The sequence below is a fragment of the Watersipora subatra genome, chromosome 5 (genome assembly GCF_963576615.1).
Source record: "Watersipora subatra chromosome 5, tzWatSuba1.1, whole genome shotgun sequence".
NCBI lineage: Eukaryota > Metazoa > Bryozoa > Gymnolaemata > Cheilostomatida > Watersiporidae > Watersipora > Watersipora subatra.
Genome location: NC_088712.1, coordinates 48,517,679 through 48,541,309, shown reverse-complemented (window position 1 = coordinate 48,541,309; position 23,631 = coordinate 48,517,679).

Genomic DNA, 23,631 nt, shown 5'->3' with positions numbered 1-23,631 from the left:
GAAATGGATGAGCGTCGTAGTCTTTCTCCAAGCCACCTGCGTGAGGCTGCAGCCGCTCTCCAAGTGGAGACAACTGAGGATATCAATCCTACAAGAGAAGTGGTACAGTCGACATTGGATGCGTCTGTGCAAGCCTCAACACATTCCTCTCTCTCAGAGATACCAGATCCTTCCGCGACTGGTACTCCAGAGCATCGCAAATTGAAGCAGCTTCAAAAAGATCGAATTAATTTAGCGGAAAATACGTCAGCTACTGTTGAATTTGTTGAAGAACCTGCACTTCACTCACCTACTGCGGGTATTGTAGGCTTGGCCATTTTGGTGTCAGTAGAGTCGAATGCGCGAGACAATCATATTATGCATGCAGCTGAAAAAGATTCCGTTACATCCACGAACACATCCCGATCTCAAATGGATGCAAGACTTAATCAGGGCTCTACATACAATGAGAAGACTCACCCTACCCACCCTACTGGTCCTAGATCAATCACGGTTTCAGGTCTGAATGACTCATCATGGGAACCTTCAGGGAAATACAGGAAAGTCGACTCGCAACAACCTCGAGTTACACAATCTTCAGCGTCACCCGTGTATGTCTCGACTCTTGCTGACATTCCAAATCCCAACGCAAGGTTGAACCGGGCCGCGACTATCGCATCTCCAGCAGAATTGATATCTCGGGGAGGTTTCACTCTCACGGATCATGTTACCGAGCACGGAACTTACACGGGTACTGTTAGGATACGCAGATCTTTAACGGAGAGTGCAATTTTAACCCCTGGTAAAGTTATTACTACTGACTTGTTTGCTTATCCTTACGCCGAACCACGAGCTTTAAATTTTGGCGATTCTGATGCAAGCGGTGATAAGAGAGGCGTTGCCATGATATCTAGCGATCTGGTGCCTGACCAAACTCTCATCATATCTAATCAACTTAGTAGCTCAAATGCACAAGTTCAAGGCTACGTGGTCTCTGGGACACATGGCAACCCACCCGTCAACATGAACTCAGGTACAAAGCTATGTCTGCGGAGAAGTATCGGTTTGTCCACTAAGCTTATTTATTGTTATTTTAAGAATGGGAAGCAGTGATGTAGGAAATCTTGGAATGTACTAGAAGTCACTTTAAAATCACTCGGGCTGCGGGTCATCCTAAGCTCAACCCCTTTCCATACCAACTATCCCTTTTCCAAGCATCCTTTTCTAGAACTGCATGTCTTATAAAATGCTTCAGTGTGGCTATGCAGTAAGAATATTACGCCTCCGTGTTTCACTATGTGATAGTTTTAAATTACTAAGAGAATGTGCTATTCACTAACACGGATGGGCTGTACCGGCAAGCTGTTTCGTGTACAGAAGCTAATACGGCTCATTGGGCGCTTTCACAATGTACTGTATTTTGTTATCAATATAAAGAATTGAGTAGGGTGTTATTCGAAAAGTGACTGTCCAAGGGCAAAGGTTGGTCATGCAGTTTTGATCCGTGGGTCAAATTTCATGAATGCTTTTCATACTTAGTGATGCTTCTCATACTTAATGATCATCTGTCTACTCTATTGGTCGACTTATCTATTTGTTGATAAGATGATAAATATATTTGTAACTCCATAGTTTCAGTAATAGCTCCATATTGATGACTTTGTTTCAGGACAATTAATCTATTTGTTTAATGAATAGTTTTTATTGTTAGTCGGATAACTTGATTGTTAGACTGGTAACTCTATTGTTAGAGTGATAACTCTATTGTTAGACTGATAACTCTATTTTCAGACTATATAAGTTAAGCACTAAAATGCAGACTTTATTGTGAGGCTGTAAATAACAGTTTATGACAGATAATTCTATTGCTAGTCTGATAACTTTATTGTTAGACTGATAACTTTAACAGTAGAGTAAAAGCTCTATTGTTAGACTGTAAATGTCAGTTTAAGATGGTTAACTCTATTAATATAAACAGATTTCTTCTCTCACTTGTTAGAGACTAGTGGTTCAGATGGCTATCCACGCCCCAAGAGGGTTCTAGAATAATCTTTTTTATACATGGTACACTCGTGGTATGCCCCAAGCAGGTGGTAGTCTGAGAGTTTTATTTAATTACTGTATATGCCAGCAGGTAGTTTTGCCACCTTGAGAGTAACATATACAGTATATGTTGCATGACCAATCACATATGTGGTGCCCTTGCTAGTTCCTTTAGTGTGAAAAAATTCAGTGTGACAATCAGGCTTTACAAGTGTTAGAAACCAGCAAGAAATGATTTCAAGATACTAAAATGTATCACATTCATGCTTTTAGTGTAAACGTATCTCATTGCTATCAACTTTGAGCTGCTCGCAGCGCTGTTCGCAACGTTTTCATTCCCTTGCTATAAGATTGCACCTTACCTAGACTAAAGGTTGAAAAATTTTTCTTGTAGTAGTTAAGCACTATCAATGCTTCTTGCCTGCCAAATGAATGATTTACCAAGACATTGTAACACTGCAGAACAAGATACACTTAACCTGACTAGTACCGATATCAGTATCAATGTTAGTTCTTGCCCCTAGTTATCTACAGTTGCTGTAATAGTGCCTAGTGCACTTTACTGTGTGAAGGAATTGCGTAGCCCAGCTCCTGCATCAATGGTCTTATTATGTTTTAGGAGGAGGTTCTTTATCCTCCCTCCCACCTCTTAATTTACCGAGAAGCCGTAGTAGCAGTGAATCATATTCAACTGGTTACCTGACTCCTGATAAGTCTTATCTGAAGGTAGGTCATTGCTCACCCAGTTTATCTCTATATCACTAGTGTTGTCCTCTCTTATATGAGCTCCTAACCATCTCAAGGATAGAAAGTTGCTAACTTGGGAACCACATTAGGTGATAACCTTTGGAGTTGTTTTCTCTGTCTCTAGTCAAATTAAAAAGACACGGTTGTTGCTCCCCTAATTGACAAGACTAGGCCATGCTTGATGTACCTATCCTTAAAGGTTTAATTGCAACAAAATTCACATTACAGTTATTTGGTTTCAAAAGATTCACCATGTCTTACTCTGCTGTGTTGTAGGTGCAAAATATGTGGAAATGTGATTACAAGCTCTTAAAAGCTCAAAAACGAACAGTAAATCGCAGCCATCACGAAAACGCCGTAGTTTAGAACCGCTCTATTTCGATGACGTTTTCAAACAATGCGGTTATTGTTTTGACACGTGATGTCATCACGTAAAATTAAAGGCCAATAAAAGGCTCAATATAAAACGTTTCGTAGCACTAGTTTATGACAAACACTTTGGGTTCTACCGGAAAGCCCGTATCAAATATAGATGTTCGCTACTCAACAGTTTCATTTCAGCCTGGTCTAATTATCTAGTCGCAATCTGATCATGTGACCCATATTTCCTGCCAAATGTCGCGAACAATTTCTGCAGCATTTTTCGACTATCACAGGTAACTAACAGGCTCTTCATGTTCATCAGAGGATGATATGCACTCCTTGGAGCTCAGGTTAAAAAATTAAACGAGTTTTTATAGTAGGTTTTGAGATATCAGTGCTCAAAGTGACAGCATTACAATGATGATGAAATAGACGCGTTAGGGCAATAGACATGGTTTTATTGAATGCATGAAGTATATACAGTCAAACATGGATAACTCGTCCACGGATAGCTCGAACACATGGTTAATTCGAACGGTTTCTTTGGTCCGTTCCCACGTAATGATAAATTGCTATAGATAACTCGAACTCAACACTGTTAATTCGAACTGTTTTTTTGCCCAACGGCTACCGAAACGGTTGTTATCGCTTTAGAAAATCACTTTATTCAAAGCCATAGAGGTAAACCTCATCTTTTCGTAATTCATAAGCGTTGTTATTACCACCATCGGCAAAATAATTTTGTCAACGACTTTTCTAAAGGTTTGGTCAAATTTGATTTATACTGCTATACGATTAATAGCACGAGCTTGCCGGGTCACGCGCGCAAGGATTTTCGCCACGCACATACAAAACAAAAACAGCATGTTGTTTTGTATGTGCGTGGCGAAAATCCTTGAGTGCGTGACCCGGCTAGCCCGTGACGAATAGTTTTCCGACGTTGATTCCGTGTTGAATCAACGTCGGAATGTTGAATGTTTAAAACGTCTTAAAATTGTTTTTATTAAACGTATACGTTGTCTTAGCTAAAAAACTATTCATCGTTTGACCTAAACACAGAATACGTGTGTACATTCAATAAGTATCCATTCAAAAAGCGTGAGTGATATACAATGTACCGTTAAACCTCGTAAAACTTTTAATTGAACTGCCTCGGAGTGTTGCTCTTAACGAATCCCAGGTAAAGTAAGGGATTTTTCTTTGGTAACTTTTTCTTGAAGTTGCATAAACTTCAAGAAAAATCGGCAAAATTGATCGTGGGTAAAACGCTCAAAAGAAAAAGATGTCTTTTCTTTTGAGCATTTCAACAACGATCAAGTTTTGCCAATGTCAATCTAAAAAAACGTCCTGGCAATAACATTACCTCAAACAACAAACCAATCTCAAGTGATAGAAAAATCTCTATACTTTTTGATAAAAACGTTTTAAACTTTACATTAGAAGCATTTAATTTGAAACAAGCCATTTGTGCTTTTGATTTATATTATAGTTTTCATATGTACATGTATCTACTAATAAATAAGTAAATACATGGACTTGTGACAGTGCTCTGATAACTTGAACGCTCTGATAATTCGAACACTTTTGCTCGGTCCTGTGAAGTTCGAGTTATCCATGTTTGACTGTATATGCAAAAATATTTTGGCGAATGAGGTTGCATGAAAGTAAACAGAAGCCATCATGTTCAACTTCATCCCATTTGAGCCGTTTTGGAAGGGGATTCCTAACTACGGCGTTTTCGTGATGGCTGGGATTAACTGTTCGTTTTTGAGCTTTTAAAAACTTGTAATCACATATCCACATATTTTGCACCTACAACACAGCAGAGTGAGACATGGGGAATCTTTTGATAACAAATAACTGTAATGTGAATTTTGTTGCAAGTCAACCTCTTAAGTCTTGCCAAGTTTCACGTGTACTTTACTAATATCAAACAAGCTAACATTAGCCTGCTTAAATAACTGAGTGTGTCAATGCTATAGTTTCAAGTCTTGTCTTTTGGCAAAATTTACTTTTGTTTAAAGTAGCGACCTCGTCTGCAGTTCACATACGTAAGACGTGCTCATGAGGAAGAAAACAATTTTTCTGCAGTAAATATACAGTACATATGTTCTTGTGAAGTTGTCACCTCATGTGCAGCGATTATACGTGCATGATCGTTTGAAAGTAAGCACCTTGTACGCATTTATGCATATATACTAGTATGCGTGTATCGTATGCATATACACGAGTATGCATACGATACATGTATACTAGCATACATGTATGCTAGTATAATACATGTATGCTAGTAATACCATTGCATGGGCATACTTGTGCATGCATGCAAAGGTATTATTAGGATGCTAGCATATTCAGATCTCAACAGGGATAACTCCATGAGCTATCACTTCATTATATCTCTGCGCTGATGCTGTACCTGGTGTCATTGTACATAATGACTGTTTACTTTTCATAGTAACTTTGTAACCTGATCTCCTGTCAGACACTTTTTATCTGTGTCCTCAATGCAAGTAGTTTCAGTAAGAGCTAAACACTGTCGCTAACAGATACACAGACCTGCGGAACGTATCAGCCTCCACTATTACTGGTATATGATTCCTGTTTTATATCAAGGAATTGCTCGAAGATTTTTTGTTTTAACTGCTGCTGATTATTGGTTGCTCATCTAAAAACAAGCACTGACTTGGATACAGTATCTGGAACTGTGGGATGAATTTGATTTTCAAATCTTTTTTCCTAAGCAGTTCTTGTCTACCAATATAGTCAAATATTTGTTGTTTCTTTGGACTCTCAGTCTATCATAATCATTGTATGTCAGGCATAAATGGTTTCCTCTGGATCACTGGCTGTTATACTTGTTTCTCTACGAGTTTGACTTATAATTCAATTAAACATGATATTCATCCCTTTTGATCTTTCGTCTTTCCCTTTGCAGCTATTACAAGGCTGAGAGATGTTATAGTCATACAGTGTGGTTGTCTCCTTCTGCCGAACATTGTTTGCAAACCTTGCAATATTTTAGTTTATAATGATATGTAGTGTGATACAGCTATATACATATGCGTGTGTTTAATAAAAATCCTTTTGAAAGTCTGGATTGTCTTACTCTCTCTCTCTCTCTCTCTCTAAGAGGTAGTTTTTAGACTTTATTGCTGTGGTGTTCTATGCATATGTTGCCCTGTTCTATGAAAATGTTGGCTTATTCTATGGATGGGTTGACTTATTCTATGCTTATGCTGCCTTATTCTATGGATATGTTGACTTATTCTATGGATACACAGTCACATTCTATGGATATGAAAGATGCACATTGTTGCTCTTTTCACTCTCTCATTTCCGCAGTAGGCACCAGGTTGTTCAGCCATTTTCTAATAGATGCTCTATCACTAGTCCTTGCCATTTCTGAGTACTTGAGGAGGATTAGTCTTATCTCTGCTGAGACCTTATCTATTGATGACTTTCTACCTACAGTTATCAGTCGGCGCCCCAGCAGACCAGCTTGCCGATTATAGTGAGACTATTGTTATCAATCCCTCCGAGATAACCAACTCTGACCAACAAGTGCTCGCAACTCCTGAGAGGAGCGGCTCCGTAGGTAAGACTTTTTGGTTACCATTGATAGGATTGGTCATTTCCTATAGCCTGAGCGGCTGCTAGTACGGATAGAAGGCTATTATTGTATCGAGGTGTATATTGTATTTTATATTGTATTTAGTAGCAAAAAGTTGTCTTCTCTCTGATGGTCATAATGTAGCCCGCCTCCAGCTTCAAAGCCTCAAAAAGCTGAAGGTTTTTTCTGCTATTATTTTATTTTCAAGTATTTTATATAATTCAGGCTTGTCCGTTCAAATAACCAAAAACATGTTATCTGCAATAAGTTATTATTCTATAATTTCTCTTAGCTTGTGTCAATAGTAATACATACATCATGTAATATTCGTTATATGCTGTAGTCAGAGGCGTCGAGCAGATAACTACCACTATCAAGGGAGGTCGCACAGGAAGTGATGCACTCACCCTCATCAGGCCTGATGGATACAATGATACTAATGTTATTACTGGGCAGGAGATGGCATCTGCGAGTCACAATACAGGAATTGCATACAGTGAAGCGCTTAGAGGACGCGCAGGCAGCATTAATGAAAGTGCAGCAGCGTACCAGCCTCATGAGTTCACTACCATCTCTCTCAGTCGTCCTGCTGCCGGTACGATAATTATTAACCTCACTTGGAAGTTGGGCATGATTCACTTCCTGTAGGCTCGTAGATAGTATCGAAATACTCATCTTCTGTAGCCAGCTTTTTCATGGAAACATAGAGAAGGCATCCTTTGATATTCACTAGTGTTACACGCTACGAATTTTTGTCATATTTTTCATCTTGGTAGCATGTAAATGGTTTCAAACGTTGCATATTTAATTCTTCAAAGCGATTTAAACCTCTGATTCAAGTGGGGTATTTTTAAAAACATCGTATCAACAACGAAGTATTGCATATGATGTAAACATCAATATTCGTATTATTGCATAAATCTTTGTGATCGAAGGTTGGATTTTCATCGTCTTCATTGGGGGTGTCTTTACATCATCCTCACGCAGCTCTGTTTTTAACACACGTGTTTTAAAAATATTATCTAAGGAATAAAAAAGATTAACTCCGAATTTGAAAGAAAAACGTCTCATCCATTTTGACATTGACATTTATATATAACATATGTGCCCTGTTGTAGCTAAAAGCACAACAGGCTAATATAGAAACGCGGTGTTGTACAACAGTTATTTCTTCATAGCATGTAAATTCGTCAGCTACAAAAGAAAAATAGGGAGTTGTGCGACCACTGCTGTGTATCATGTAAATATTCTAAGGTCAGACGTTCTTTTGGTTTTGTGTTAATAGCATTATTTATGGTGAACATTCTCTTTTGTCAAGCTGTATTTTCTGGTACGAAAAGGACTGATTTGGATCGATGCATCCATAAAGGATCAACTATTTATAAAATTTTTGGTAAAGCTGTGAATCTGTAAGATTTTTCGCCGATTTTTTATGCCGTTTACTAGTCTTTCAAGCTTACTAATTCCTGTTATTATAATGTTCCTACAAATCGCTCAATTAATCTTGGGATTACCCACTTCTAAGGGATGCACAATGGATCTTGTAGAAGATATACAAATGTGTGTGCTTTAACTCTTGCTACTCAAATAATTGTTTACTAATACCTGTAATTAAATATGCAGGAAAACCTAATACATGTATTTGACAATGGCAGATATAAGTTGCTATAACTTTTGAACATTCTGACACCGACTTAATTAGCATTTAATTTTGTGTCAGCTGATGCTATAAAAGCAAGTCAGCAAAGGTATTGCAGAATGAGCTCGGCGGACATTTTTACCCCTTCTCCTTTTATTTTGAATAACACTTTGAACATATTACGAGTCAGAAGGGTTATCACTATTACTATAGCTCGAGGCATTACTGTATTATTAAACATAAAATAATCGCTGTTCCCAGGATTATTATGCAATAGATAATCACCATAAGTCAGTTGATCTACAAATTGTGAAGCCCTCGTAGCTGTGTCTGACACCGGTTAGCTTTGTTAAGAAATTGCAATAAAAAAATAACGTTTGTAAAAAGTGAATTTATGCTCAGGATGGGTTGTAATCATGTGTTCTATTGGATCAAAGCATGCAGAAAATAGTCTCCTTTTGTTCAAGTGAAGTGATGATAGGCTAATTACTTAGCTATACACTAATGACAAACGTTTTGTATGAAGCTTACTGAAGCTGCACCACCCGGCTCTTATTCATACACCAACGCTTTACTGAATTGCACTAAGCAGTTCATGGTAAGCGATGGGTTAATACACCAGGATACTCAACATCCTAGCCGGGTAGGGTTCAGTGATGGTGGATAAGCACATGGAGTTGTCAATGCAACATTAAAAATTATGGCAGAAGTTTGTTTTAATATAGTTGATGCATATAGGCGTCAATAACTGCACACGCTTGCCAAATAACTAAGGCGTTTGGTATGTGTTAGAAATGGTTTTATAGGATTCGTTTGTAAGCCATTCAATTAGTCATTAGAGGAATTACTGTGTGATCGGCACATCATATAAAATGATAAAGAGGATAACTCCTTGTATATGATTAATTCGTAGGGAATATAAAAGCACTTTCCATATAGTTTGTCCCACAATTCTAAATTGATTTTTGCATTCGATGCTGACTCTGAATACTTGCTTTAATTTTTTGCTGTCATGCTGCCTTTTGCGGCAGAAATATTGAATGAAAAATCTTTTTCTTGACTCTAAAAACATTGAATTTTGATTAAAGGTTGAAGGTTAAAGGTTGAAGGTTGTACAACATAGATTGCATACATATTGCCTCTTATAAGGTTGTACAACATATGATTGCATACATATTGCCTCTTATAAGGTTGTACAACATAGATTGCATACATATTGCCTCTTATAAGGTTGTACAACATATGATTGCATACATATTGCCTCTTGACAAGTTTTATTGAGTCTCAAAGTTATGGCCAATGCAAGTGTTGGTGAAAATGTATGTAATTTTATTAATCCTGTTTCAGAGTGACAATGTATCAGCGGTTCACTCTATTTGGGTTGTCCACTGTTTGTCTAGTTCACATGCATGTCATTGCAATGTTGAACTACAGTTGAAATGTAGGGATCATAGCTTATGAATGTAGTTACAGCTTGAATGTTGAAAGTTTGTCCGACTCTGTCTTTAACTTGTGGCTAACTATTGGGAAGGTTTTAACCTGACATTATTGCTTGTAGTTGATCAGGAGGAGGTCTCACAACGGGTATCCCAATCAGAAGATCCTCGCTACACCGCTGAGGCTAAGCTTGATTATCTTCCTGGCACTCGTATCGAGTATGAGGAGTGCATAGCTACATCTAAAGTGAGTTCTCAGGCTATTTTACTGCAAAATCAGTTTATTTCAAACATAGATTTCAATAAACAACCTATTTGACTCCACTTCTTATTTGAATGCGCATCTCACTTGTGTCGCATTCCTTGAAGGGGAATGCGTTGTGCATAGCTCTTCATATACCGTGTGCAACTCTTTCTGCAGGTGAGAGTTGTCTTCTCATGGATGTGTATTATGTTAATTTACTGCAGTAGCAAACCATAGTTAATCGATGCTTTAGTGGAGAAAATACGAAGTTCCTTTGTTGCGAAATGGTCTTTTGTTTTGTGGATGTTGGTGGAAATGTCTGGTGAGAAGCAAGTGGCGGCCTCAGTTGTGCTGTCAGCACAACTGATCTGAAAATACTCACATGAGTGTTGTAGCGAAAAGGTTATATGAATGAAAAACCGCTTGGCACTGAATTCGGACCAACCAAGCTTAATGCTTTGCAAACAAGTGCTAACCACTGCGCCATGTGGCCACGTTGTCTTATTATGGAATAGTTTTGTACATACTTTTTACACCTGCCAATCTTAAATGGTGATTGGTTAAAATGTGCACATTTCATTATTCAGATAGTACGCTTGAACTACTAAAAAAAATAAGTGCCCGGACTTCCCCAAAATGCTATAAATATACGTATATATAGCATAAACTTATAGCTTATAACTTATTGCTTGTAGCTAAAATTAAACTTAAAGCGCACATAAAATCAACAAACACTTTCATTTGAAAGTTAGAATGGTAAATGTTGTGTATGTTGATTCAAAATAAATTTTCTGCGCGAAAACCTTTATTACCCGTGCAACGCCGGGCATTCACCTAGTAATATTATAAAGCTCCTTAGTTGTATCATTAGTTACATGTAGGTTCATCAATGTTGTTATAGTTTGTTGGCCGGCATGATCGAGGCACGCAAGGCTATGACCTTCAGGATGAGGAAAAAGACACACCCGCAACATCCCGATCTGCCACTATACTCTCTAGAAAGATTCTACCCAGTCAGGAGGACACAACTCCACAGCTTATATTCACTACTGAATCTATTGACAACAGGTAAGACATGAAGTCCACTTGATTTTTAGCCACACTTTATTCTTTTGTTTTTGGGATCCAAATTAAATGAGGCGTTTGTAGGGTTTATTCTTATTTAGAAGTTTATTAGTTGTTCTCTCATGCAGACAATCATGCTGTGTTGGTGTTTTTTAACAATAACTGGCTCTGACCTTGAATTGGAGCATCTTTTGTGTGTCTTTGCAAGAAAGTCTGGCGATGCCTTTTATTTTCAATCTAGTAGCCTGCAGGTAGGTGTTTTAGTGGCTGGTTCTCAGGAATCAGATGGAATTTTGAAACCAAATATTTCTAGGGACCAAATGTAATACGCAGAGCATATGCATATGTGTGTAACGTTTATATGAAATTGTATGAAAAAAGCTGTATCTCGAGTTAAATTGATTCGATTTCAATTTAGAAAACGGTTTTGAAGGGCTGAGAAATTTCCCTATTACATAGGGCTAAAAAACAATTTTGTGACCTGACCTCATTTGTTTTGAAAATGATATGACCTGTCATTATTATGTGTGTAACGTTTGGATGAACTTGGGCCAAAACATGTGGAAATCAATAAGATTTACGCAGACTGATAGATGGACAGACAAACTAACAAATTGGGTTTTATTAATATACATGTAGGTATAAGAACTACAAGAAGTTATTCAGTTTCCTGACCATGTTTACACAAGAGATACGTGTCTCAGTTCATAGACTGATTACATCTCCTTTCTTCACATGGGTGCAACTTCACTAGGTTCTCTCTTCGAATCTTTTATCATTTTATGATATTCGGCTCAGCTTGTCCATCTGCCAACATCTGTCATATTCTTGAAGCACTTAAAATATCTTCATATTTCTGCCAACTAATGTTGTAGGTCGGTACAATTTTTTTAACTTTTATCCGCTCTCTGTAATAGATTTAATCATGTGGGTGTACACCATGTGGGTGTACCCCATGTGGGTGTACCCCATGTGGGTGTACCCCATGTGGGTCTCAGACTAATTAATCAAAGTCTAGAAACAGTTTAGTGCAGTGGCTTATTAAGACCTGGTGATTATCTGGTCATTCCTTTTCATCTTATTCCCTCTCATTACATCAGATGTCGTGTACTACAGTAAACAGCCTACATCTCTTGATCTCTCTCGATGTTCTGCGATTACTAAAGGCTGGTTTACACTATATAGCTGTATGTCAGTGTTAATACCACAATACTTCTGTCACCGTCTCTAATAAAACTGTTCACACTATCACAAATCCATTCAGATTTACATAAACGACTAGTCCACTGCATGCAATAGTTCTTGTGATATAATGCGATCGGAGAAACGATGCGGTCGGAGAAACGATAAAATACTAGTCCTGTAGCAACTGTCGTAAATTAAAAGATGGATCGGGCTATCGCCGATGTGGTGCGCATTGCGCATGCTGTAGTGGTCATTGTGCATGCTCAACGAACTATCGGAAAAGTTTGACAGCTGTTTGACGATGCCATGAGTTTACTGTGCGCATACCCTAGGACACTTATATTTCGCTAGTATTTAGTTTCGTGAGTAGCACACAGAGTAAAATTTCGCTGCAACTTAATTTCGCAGCTCTGATGAGTGCGAAAATATAGTGATGTGAAAATAAATACAGTGGAACAAACAAATTAGATTCCTCAGGTCCGGTCCTCTAGTAAAAAAAGTTTTTATATTTGCGACTAGTTTGTATTTGTAACCCGCAGGTATAAATGTATGGCAGAAATCGATAATTCAACGTGATCGCTTGCTGCCATTTGTTTCCTGGACTATCAATGACGTCTCGGTCCTTTCCGTCGTGAGCGATATGGTACCAATATTAGATCTCAAGTATTTATAGCAAGCGATGGCCATGGCACGTTTTGAGTTCACAATATTTCAAATTTAAAAAAATCAAATACAGTACATGTCTTATAAAAAAGAAAATAGATAACAACCAACATCACAACCAGAACTGTATAACATGGTTGGACCTGGTGAGGGTTGTTATCGTTTTTGGTTGGCAGTAAAATTCATCACTACAATAAGTATTATTTAATTGTATGACTTCACCTACCAGACTTTCATCCTCATCAGTTACAAATTCGGTGACTAAACTGATATCATCATCTTCTTCGTTTGTCTTGGCTTTTCCAAAAAAACTTGTTATCTTAATTTGCTTTGCCATGCTGCTCATTCGGTGTATTAACGAATTTACTAGAAATTTCCCAATGAGCTCCATCACACACAAAATTATCTGCATTTCTAATATCACGATTTCGTTGTGGATATCAATGAACTACAGGGCCGTATTCCCTTGGACAGCTGGCCGGCTAAGACGCCCCAACTTTTTAGGAATTTCATAGTCCAACGGCTATAGAAAGGTTTTTATCGCTGTAGAATATCACTTTATTCGAAGCCATAGATACAAACATCAACTTTTAGTAGTTCTTAGGCGTCATTATTATCTTCATCAGCGGCAAAATATTCTTGTTAACGACTTTTATAAAGGTTTGCAAAATATCAAGTTTTAGCAAACATCTGCTTGCCCATATCCTACTTAATGAACTTGAAATAAAATCGGCAAAAATGATCTTTGTTAAAACGCTTAAAAGAAAAAGATGTCTTCTTTCTGAGCTTTTTAACTGCATACAAGTTTTGCCTGTTTTAATTTTAAAACGTTTTGTCAGTCACATCAGCTAAAACAAAGCAAATCTCAAAAAATAAAAAAATGTTGACACTTGCCAATAAAATTTTTTAAAACTTCACGTGAGAGGCCCGGCTGAGGCCCTACATAAGAGAAACCTGTTGGGAGCTTACAGCACCCCCTTCCTTCTCCACACCCCAGATGTTCATAACTAGTCGTCTAACATTAGCCCCCCAACTTGCAACCAGTGAATACAGGCCTGTGTAGAACATAGCTGTTTAATTTCGAATTTTCGCTAGTTCGTTATGATAGTTTAGTTTCGCGCATGAATTTTTCGCGTGATGATGACTCCGCGAAAACGCGAAAGTTAGATGCCGCGAATACTTAAGTGTCCTAGGGTAGTCGACAAATAATCACCGAGAGGACAGCATCGGCGTACAGTATGGGGACACCGTGTGAGCCAGCCTTTAAGAGTCAGTGGACTAGTCATTGCTAGTAATGGTCAAACCTTCTCTGTTGCTCTGATTCTCTGATCATTCCATCAAGGTGCCATCTGCTGCGCTGAGTCAGTTCACCTGCAGCTCTCTTATTTATTGAAGTCTTGAATTTAAGATAAGCTGAATGTATGGCTTGGGTTCGGTATTCATCAGTATCCATCCTATCGGTATCCATCTCAGGTACATTTGAAATAAAACAATAAAGTAACAATAGTTGTTGTTGACTGGGTCTATGCATCAGGCAATCATTGGGGCGTACACACATCACCCTTAAACACAAATTTATCAATGCATACTTCTTCCAAGGCTTATCAATTGGATACTGTATGTATTTCGAGTATTTTCCAAACATGCTGTCTATACAGCTAGCGATTAATTTTCATAGTCTGTAAACATTAAAATTTGATGAAGATCTCAGGCTATGTTTTTATTGAAACTTCGCATATGAGTTTTCGCTACTTAGGCTGAAGTACCGTCACCTATCCATAATTCTTCAGCAGTTATGGGGTGCGTAACTGGAATCTGACTGGCATGTATTTCTCCATTACACATACTCATGAGACAGAAGTAATCTCTCCTGCCAGTTATCTTTATAATCGCTGACGTCCTCTCGAGCTATTTAGTGCTGTATCATATTTCTAACTTTGTAAAATTCTAATAATAGCTGATGATATCATCACTGGAGGCTCCAGCTGTAGATAGGTACCTGGTTCATAGCACTTATCCTGGAATAATGTTTGCATATGAAGCCAAGCTTGGCCACAATTGTAAAGCAATGTTAAGGCCCGCAGATCAGTGCAACTGATATCAGCTAGTTGTTAAGTCGCAACAACAATACATACATGTACATACCTGGTTGAACTTTGACCTTTTCTACTCATAACTGCAGCTCGTACATTTTGTGTTACGAATGACAACATGCTCTTCGGTTGATAGTAAACACCAAATTGATAGTCTATCGTGTTCTTGCTTTTCCAGCATATTTCTATTGCTTCTAATTCTGCTATGCAGTTAGTTTCTCTTCGATATGTTTTCTAAAACATGAAAGGCCACTGAGAACATATCAAAAGAAAGGATATGCCATAATTTTTCTGATTAATCATAATCAACATGTAAAAAATATTGCCGTTTCGTCTTTGTTTATAGAATGTTTTCAGTTAACTAAATACATTTTATTTACATGTCTTTAGCGGTTTAGTTTTCTATAAAAGTGTCATCAATATGGTTGGATATTCATTCCTGCTCAGAGAAAGGACTTGTGGTTAGGATGATTTGTTGATCAATAAAAGTTGCTGTTCATTGTCTACTCACGTCTATACCTGACTAAAGGCTGGAACACTATTTCGCCGTATGTCGACATTTTCCTTTTGGTGCTCAACGTTGAGCAGGCCTATGTGAATCGGAGGCCGATAGCATCGACGAAGCAATGTGAATTCGCGGATAAAGTTGGCATCTGTCAAACTCCTGATATTTCACCGAGTATCGACGACAGCCTGTACAATGTGAACCATTTTGACGATATTAATTCACGGCTGAGGGTAGCATGATTTATTATTTTGTTTATGATATTTGCTGCCAGACAGGTATTTGATTTGAGCATGCAACAGCAAGTAAGTTTTATCGCGAAAAATTAAAAATAAAATTGAGAACACTACGTCAAGGAGTATTCGCTGATGCAAATGCAGATGGGTATGTAATAGTGTGAAAATTGTTATCACCGACGATCACTGAAGTATTGCAGCGTTAGCGCCAGATACAGCGATGTAGTGTAAACCAGCCTTAACAGATATCTAGTTAAAAAAGTTGAATGGGGGCTCTTTAGCAATCACTGGAATAGTTCTGACATTCCAGAATGTATTTGACAGTCACTAGTACGGGTATAGGCTATCATAGTAGTGAATAGAAACAGCTGCTAGTCATTCATTGTTTGCATTGACCTCTCCGAAAAGTTTTTTTAATCTTATCTGGAAGGAAGATAATGGAATGGTATGAAATTGTTTGGTAGGGTGCTGTCAGTCATTACCTTGAGACATCGCATTGGATTTTTAATGTTCATTATAGGGCTTATGCATCTTGCTTTTAGCACCCTGCGATAATCAGTATTTGGCTGTTGAACTCATCTGTTAGTAAGGGTTGTTGAAGCTCTTTAGTGCAATCAGCTTTTATCTTGTGAATTCAATCGATAGCAGGGTTGTAGTTATTCTGGACCCAAGACAGGATTCGTAGTTGCCGTGATTTACGTAGAGAACCAACATTGCATCCCTCATGGTGCTTTTGGATTGTCTTCTCATACCCTAGTGAGGTGTGTGCGGCAAGCTGGGTATGCACTCGATCAGCTTGCCTTTAGTCGTACGCTTATTCAGAAAATTTTAGTTGTCTATCACTTGCCGCCTTCAACGATATGTGACTGACAGAGTTGTTATATTCCGCTATCGGTGACATGCTGACCTGCCAACACGACCAATAAAACTTTTCACATTTGCGGAACTCGTTTTTTATAAGGCATGCTTCGGTTATTATGGCCTTCATAAATTACAATATTTACGGAGAACTTGAGCCAATCCTTTAATTGTACATCGACACACGTACCTATTCACTATTATCGGACCCTACCTGTCTCTGTTATTGGTAACCTTGTTTGCTCTGATAAGATAAACATTACCATGATTCTGAGACACTGGTAAGAATACATGATTGGAATCCGAACATCTTACTTGTGTACTGATTATGTAAGCTGGTGTGTAGCGAATCTAAAATTGCCTTTATACTTTGCAGAAAACCATAATGTTGAGTATTTTGGTCCAGTTTTTAAATTCAAAGTGTACCTTAAAAATGAACCACTTCGCAGCCACATTCTCAGCTGTTTTTGCGATATGAACATAATTACTCATTTTCAATCTGTGTTATGAAAACTGAAACAAGAAAGGCGGTTGAGAACATATCAGTAGAAAGGATAGGCCTTAGTCTTTTTAATAATCATGATCAACCTATAAAAAATACTACTGTTTTGTCTTTGCTCAGCGAAGAATTTCAATTGCACATTCTCACAATGCTTTACTAACACTCTTTTGTTATTGTTAGTTTATGCACCTGGCAGTTGGTAGTTACGACGGTTATTCTATCAATTCATTAAAATTACAGGCTGGAATACGCTGTATTTATTCTTATAACAAAGCATAACATAGCCACTGAAGTCGTCAACTTTTGACTTTCGGTGTAACAAACTCGAGGCTAGTTTAGTGATCCCGATTTCGTAACCTTTGAAGCTGTTGTATCCTCAGTCAGAGGAAACATTATAAGCAAAGAACAACATGTGAATTAGCCCTTAATGTGTTTACATTCTATACAACCATAATACGAGCGTGTCGCTGTATTGTCTGGTAGTCGTTGTTCACAATCAGCTAATCTGAATAAGCATAACTGCCGTATGATACAGTGACACGGTTGGGAAGAGTCCAATAAGAGGTGCCTTATCAGGATTTATCCCTTGTTAGAAGGGTTTGCTTGTTGTGCAACTCGGCACTTGCTCAGTCATCTCTGTCAAAGGACGTGTTTGAAAGCTAAATTTTTTAGCACTTATCCGCTATTGGAAACAGGAGACAGGAACATGTGGCAATCAGTCACAGTTTGTTTTACATTATTGAACTGATTGAATTATCTTCTGGCTACTTGCCTTGATTTACTAGTGCTTTCTGGACTTATCAACGTTTTGGATCAACAATTGCATCAGCCACTTTTGTACAAGAGGCATGAATTGGATTGCGGGGTATACGGAGTATTAAGACATGGATTAGGGGGTGGAAAAACCTATTAATCAGCCACATCGTGACGCCGTCACTTTGAAACTACATCTAATGGAGTTGGAGTTCTTAAATGGCAATTAGGTAGTTAACAAGGCTGCTTAAAACATCCCCCCATCATCAGTCATGTCTAGCCAAGGTTCGCTGGAGGATGAAGAGGTCTTGTGGATCAATAGTGCTACGTGGAATGACAGTTTATGGATAGCGGGCAATAATACTTTGGAACTAAATGATGGAGGTTATTTCTTTGATGGTCAGACTTCAAAATTGGACAATCTACCATCAATACTAGACAGAAATGGAAATGACAAGGATATCTCTATTTCAACATGGCTTAAGGACATAGATGATTACGATTTTGAGAACTCGATGGCTGATGACCTTCTACAGGAAGATTTTGTTTCTGGAAATATATATGAGAACTACACGGACGATGTCAAACTAACATTGGTAAATACCTTGCGGAAGCGGAATGCTCTTGCCTGTAAAGCTCCAAAAGAAAACCAAACAATCTGTGAAAAGACGGCTTACCAGAAAATCAAGTCATGTTGTGATCACAACTATACCTTCAGAAGCAAGCATGAATTTTTACGGCGGTCTTCCCCGCGCAGCAGCAGTCCAAGCATATCTAGATCTAGTTCTGCGTCTTCAGTACCAAATACATCCCGACAAAGTAGAAGCTTATCACCTCAACTTTTGCGCAAATCTGTGGAAACTTATCAAAGAGATCTCAACAAATCTAGGATTTACAGAGATTGTTGCAATAGGAGTTACCAACCATGTGCATCGTCTCCTGCGCACATTCGAACTGCTTTCTCACCACATTCTGGGAGCTTAGTAAATGGAAGTCACTCTGCATATGGACAAAATATCTCCCCTTTAGTTTCAAATGGCTCAAAGATGAAAGAAAGTTATCGAGAGACATTGTCTAAGTATGCTAATGATGACTGTTCATTAGTTCTTGACAGAGACTTATTTTATGGGCGCGGTTTCCAAATGACACGCAGGCACAGTATTATTTCAATAGCAAACGGCAATCACAGTCCTCGATCAGAGTCCTGTGAAAGCTCACAGAAACATTGCCGATCCAATTCAGTCGGTTCTTTTGAAAATCTTACTTACAGGAAAAGTCGAAGCCTTTCTCCACATCTCTTCCAAAGCGTGAATGCACACCAAATAGATTTTTGTAAACGAAAGATTTATCGAGATTGTCTTCAACAACATCATCACTCTGGAAAATGCAATAATAAGAAACAGAACTGTGACCACGTCTGTTCAACAAATTCGCCGAGGGTGGTTGGGGTTTCTATTGACTCTTCATTGAATAGTACGATGTCACCAACTGAAACACGCAGTAAAATGCACATGCATCGTGAAGTTAATGCCGTCCATGCAAATCATAGTACAACAGCTTCATGCTACAGAACTTGTTGTCAGCAACAGTACAAAAAACGTCCAAAGTTCAATTACCTCAAAAAAGGCAAAGGAATTAAAAATCACTTGTATCTATCCCCAACGAGGTCTAATGGTGAAAGATTTCGTGAACTGCAAAATGCACAATCATCTCATACTGTTCAGATCTCATTACCGTCCCAAACTGACCACGTACCTAATTCCCCTATGTATCACTTGGGTATGCTTTCTTCGGCGCCCCAGTTTAATGACTTACCTAGGAACTTTACTTCACAGAGTCATCAGGATATCCCTGATGGGCAGCTCGTGGGTGACCACGCTCTAGTTTGTGACGAGGCTCTCTTGGAGTTTCCATCAATTTACTATAAACTTGATTGCAGTGAGCAAGATGGAGATACGGAGCTAGAGTCACGCAAGGCCAAAGCTGGGACTGTTTATAGGATATTGGATGATGGCAGTGTGGTTATAGATAGTAACTCCAATCTTTCTGATGGCCAGACAACAAAATCAGGTGGGTAGAAAACTGTGTGTTACAGTTGTGTATATATGAGATGGAGTCTACTTTGCATATTTGTAATTTTGCTAGTTTGGACCCGTGAGTAATGTAAGCTGTCCATTATCTAGCCTGTCATTTAGATAGCAAAAGGTTAATTAATTTTACTAGCGCACTCGTTGGTGGGTAACAAGGTATGACAGTTGTGACTAGTTTGACTCATGCAAGTTAGTCAGCTAACAGTCATCTCAGCGGTGTTGAGAATATATTATAGCTTAGCATGTCTTTATAGCTGAGAGAATTGACCTGTAACATGTTGATCACCTATCAATTAGTAGTATACACGGACAATTTTATTGAATTTCCGCATTTTATCAGAAGTTGAGTACATTTCAAATCAACTTACCTGTCGACTTGAAATGCCTGTTGCCTGTCGACATCTAACTATAGGCTACTGCATTCGTTTTAGTAAAACTCTTCAGGAATAAATTAATTATAAATTAAATTTCTTCTTTCAACTCTGCAGCAAACACAATTCACAATAGCGTAAGTGAATATGTTTTCTTAAGTTTGGTCAGAGAACTTCCCTTGGAACTGCCATTGCTACTGTCAGCTTTTCATGTTGAGGAAATTGAACTTTTGTGTTAATAATACTGCCGGTGGAGTCTGAGGAATGCGCACTGAAATGGACATCGCTATGTTATAAAAATATGCTATTGAAGATAATAAGGGAAAGTTAGTCAAGTACGCCTGGCTAAAGGCTGGTTGGCACAATATCGTCATATGTAGGAGTTGTCTTTTCAGTATTCATCATCGACTATCAGCACTATAAATACAAGCTTGGTCGCGGAATGCATTAGCTCATATCGCAAGGTATTACTGTGTATAAGTCCCACCTCCTTTCTCATGCTTGTTTCCATGTTTGGTTGGTGAGTAAACATTTGCAGACTTACCACACGTGATGTCGGACAGGTTTGTGTAGCATACAGGGTTGGCCAGTGCATGATTGCGTCAAACTATGACATTGTACAGGATGGGCTTGTACTATCAATTTTTGCTGCGACTCCATTTTGTCAAGGCTCATGGTTTGATTATTATTGCACCCGGGGACAGCGGATAAGTATGCACATGGGGAAGCAACTCTTTTCTATTTTTGTCATAGGCTTCTCAAGCGTGATAGTAAGTGTGTGGGGTACGGAAGTGTAATGCATAACATAGAATGCATTTAGCTAGGTAGGCAGCTGGGACTGTTCATAGGGTACTAGGTGAATGCTCGGGCACGCATAACAGAATAATCACCTAATGAATTTGAGTAACTTACCTGGAAAGCTAGATCTTTACTAAAATCTTTACTAAATCAATACTCTCGTTATTGGTCAGCTTAACGATCGTTAACGTCAACAGTGCTAGGCTGCTAGCGCTTTAAGCTGGAGTATCTTAACCAATGTAATAACTATTTGCTATTCTGTATTCTATTTCATCAAAAGACAAACACTGACATATATATATGTATATATATGTATGTATATATATATATACAGGATGAGGAACATTAATCATATATATATATAAAAGAAGTAAGAGATGAATAAAAATGAGTTTTTATTACTAGTAGTTTCATGTACAGAGTACAATCATCAGACAACAACTCATGCATGAGTTGTTGTCTGATGATTGATGTCTGATGCAACAGTAAGATGATTGTACTCTGTACATGAAACTATTAGTAATAAAAACTCATTTTTAGTCATCTCTTACTTCCAGTAATAGAGCACTATGCTAGAGAAGCGTGACATTACTCTATATATATATATATATATATATATATATATATATATATATATATATATATATATATATATATATATATATATATATATGATTAATGTTCCTCAATGTAGCTCCAGGTTCATAATACTCCTGACTACTTAGTATGAGAAAATTGATAGAGAATATATGACTACAGAATGGATGATGACTTCTATAATACTTATGTTATCTAAACTTTGATCATTATATCATTTGTGGAAACTCGTATTGTGAGAGAGTGTCATGCAGGTTTATATGCAGCAGTAGACATTTCATTTAAGCATCAACATCATCAATGTAAATAAAGGCAGCTTTTGCTGAGTGGAGTCCTTACCATTATGTATGTACTGGATTAACAAGTTTGTTTATTGGTATGTAGATGCAGAGCTGACTCAAGAGGCTACTCTGTCTCTGGTAGATGATGCAATTGAGACCCACCTGTCACCTGATGCTGCTGAAGAGGAAGCTCGCAAGACCCCCTCAGATCTGTCAGTAGATGATGCAGTTTTGACCCACTTGCCACCTGATGCTGCGGAAGAGACCCCTTCAAGTTTATTCCAAGACGGATCGACTAGTGGAGTTATCCATCTCGAGCGAGATCAAGTAGTAAAGGATAACAGTTTCTCAGAAACATCGCGGGATGTAGAGGGAGATAACAGTTCTCGTCCTTTAGATGCCGAACACCCATTGTCAGCATCAAGAAGTCCGATTCTCCAGCAACTGAACCCAGTTCTAACTGTTGAATCTGCCTGCCCTGTACCTGACTTTGATCTCAGTGCAGAAACATCTCTTAATATCACACGAGAGAGGACAAATCCAAATTCAGATGATTCATTTGTTAGTGAAGACGGTCTCATCTCACCTCCAAATTCTCCAGTTGGGAGTCCACCTTACGAGCACCTTCAACAGGAAACACATAGTGACAATTATTTCCGTCCAATAACTGGAAGCTCTGAATATGATTCAGAGCCATTCTCTCATGAAGTCGTCAACAAGTCTGACAGTACTGAGCCCTTTAAACTCGTTACAGAAAGCGCTGAGCATACTTTTCAGCCAATCGATCCAGTTGTTGCTAGCTTTGGTGTTCCTTTGCAGTCTAACCCTGAAACAATTCGTCGCCCACAGACCAACAGAAACACCCAGTCTATGGGAGTCTCTGACAATGTCTTCAGCAGCATCTCTGACAACGCTGAGCCTCCGAACTACAGCTTAAGCTCACTTGAAAGGAGTCGAGAAGCTAGCTCCTCTGCAGATGTCACATTTGACTACGAACCAATGCAAGTCATGGAGGAGCAGGCAACTCCTAATGTAAGTTTATGCGCTCTTGAGCCTACCGTGCATGAGGAGCCTAGTTTCAGTAGCGCAGAACTCTGTAGACACCGAAGCAGTACTTCTGGTGTGGAAGAGCTGAACCATGAGCTGGCTGATGCTGACACTGTGTCTGCTGCCACCAATCAGGCTGCCCAAGTAGAGCATCTCGCGCTGCTAGAGAGATGTTCTGTTGAGGAGAACAAAAGCTATCACTTGCCTGATCAGATCGGAGTTGACAATCAGCTGTCTTGGAATCAGAATGAGCCCGTAATTAACTCTGAAGGTTTGAGCACTTCTCAGCCAACAAGCGTTCAAATATCTTGTGACGATAGTAAAGTTCAGCTTCCAGGAGAAACTCATTTGCTATCAACGATTGGTCAAGATGGAGGGCAGATGACAGGCTGGCCCACAAATTTAGGTAAGTCTAAGCTTTTTAAAGGTCCTCTTGTCATCTGCTGGTGATTAGTTTTACTGAAACAGACTTTCACGAAGTTTGTAAGGACTAATTTCATTATTTACATTTTATCACTAAACC